This window comes from Molossus molossus, unplaced genomic scaffold (assembly GCF_014108415.1).
Source record: "Molossus molossus isolate mMolMol1 unplaced genomic scaffold, mMolMol1.p scaffold_m16_p_19, whole genome shotgun sequence".
NCBI classification, from domain to species: Eukaryota; Metazoa; Chordata; class Mammalia; order Chiroptera; family Molossidae; genus Molossus; species Molossus molossus.
In genome coordinates this window covers 371,891-373,822 of record NW_023425354.1, presented here as the reverse complement: position 1 = coordinate 373,822, position 1,932 = coordinate 371,891, and positions in this window count along the sequence as shown.

The following is a 1,932-nucleotide window of genomic DNA, read 5'->3' as shown; positions in this document are numbered from 1 at the left end:
GGGAGGCCGGGCGCTGGGTGCCGTCAGGCCGCCTCCGAGGCCGCCGCGGCTGGACGCGAACGGCGGACGTGCTGCGTGCGCGCATGCGTGCGTGTGTGCGCGCGCCCGCCCGGGGGCTGCGGAGCGTCGATTGCATCCACCCAGGCCGGCCAGGGCGGGCAGGGAGCGCCGAGAGCGTCACGTGCGTGGGGCGGGGCCACGGCCAGGGGCGTGTCCGGGGCGGGGTCTGGGCGGAGGGGTGGGGCCTTGCCTGATTCGGGTGGGCAACCACCTGCCAGGTGCCAGCAGATCCCCGAGGGCAGCCGACCCCCGGAAGGGAGGGAAGGGAGGAGGTTTCGAAGCGGCAGCAGCCAGTGCCCCTCGCTCTCCGGAGCAGGCAGGGCCCAGACTCCCCCAGAAATCACACCCACACTGGTAACCCCGTCATCCGAGGAAAGGAAACAGGAGATGCGGGGTCCTTAGGAGTAGGGAGGCCCATTCCACTTCTAGGGGGGCCCACGAGGGTTTGAGCCGGGTTGTTGGTCCAAGCATTACATATTTCCATATTCAAACCCTGATTTCATTTTGTAAGAGAAAATACACCGTCTACTGTTTTAACAATTCAGATCACAGAAAGGAACGCTCCACAGAACCCTATCTGACAACTCCGAGGGTCCGTGTGAGCCTGGAGTCTCCCCTGGGGTCAGGGGTGCTCCATGAGATGTCTGTGTCTATTACAGGGTTATTTAAGAGTTAAACAAAAAGAGGATGAGAGATACATACTGTGTGCAAGGACAGGAGAGTGTAGTCCCCAGCAGAGAAGCCAGCATGCTCCACCCACACAGCAAAGTCTCCAAGCACTTCGCACAGCCCTCCCAGGTCCTTTCCAGCACCCTCCTATAGAGATGCCACCCCCCCCCCCACCCACACACACACACCGGTTTCTTGAAGATGGGAGGCCTCCCTCACTGCAGTGAGTTAGCTGTTCCTGGTGGTCTCTGCTCTCTTAGCTAGGAGGGGTGAAGGCTGGAGCAACAGCAACTGTTTTGGGGCAGAGTGGACTTTGGAGCTCTTCCTTTTTGCCTCCACCTTCCTATCCATGAGGCCTCCAAGCCCAGGCAGGCTTGCCCATTATCGTAGAAAGTGGAGTGAAAGCAGCAGTATCCTGCTCTTGAGTTCTGCACTGAGGCAGGGAAGGGACAGTAGTATTAAAAGCCAAAACTCTGCCCTGGCCGGTTTGGCTCAGCGGTTAGAGTGTCGGCCTGCGGTCCGGAGAGACCCGGGTTCGGTTTCCGCTAAGAGCACGTACTTCGGTTGCAGTTTGTCCCCGGCCCTGGTTGGTCGTGCGGTGGCAGCCACTCGATGTGTCCCTTTCACATCGATGTTTCTCTCTCTCTATCTCTTCCTCTCTCTCCCTCCCACTCTATCTGTACAAAAAATGGAAAAAAAAAAATGTCCTCGGGTGAGGATTAAAAAAAAAAAAAAAGCCAAAACTCTGATCAGTCTTTTTTGAGAAGATAGGTGTATGAGAGTCCAAAGATCTAAAGAAAGAGGGCATAGACCATCAAAGCAGGAACAACTGGAGCCAGACCCCCACCAGAAATTATTAGGCTGGTGGGAAGGAGGGTCAGAAGTGAGGAGGGAGACAGGGCCAGCCCAGGACACAGCTTGGCCTCTGCTGCAGGGAGCACCTGACATAGGGACACCTGTCTGCTGCCAGAAGGACCCACCTGCCCACTGCACCACAGAGCAGAGCATCCTGCAGAACAGCTGTAGCCTTCTGAGACTGCTCCGCCTGTTTGGCCAATACCCTTCAATAGATCAGCATCCTGAGAGCAAGGAAGGCCCCATGAACATGCACATCATGGGAAGTGAACAGAATGACCCAGGGTCCTGCCCCTGCTCACCCCCCACCGTCTTTGCCTGGAAGGGGACACCTCTTCCCAGTTTCCC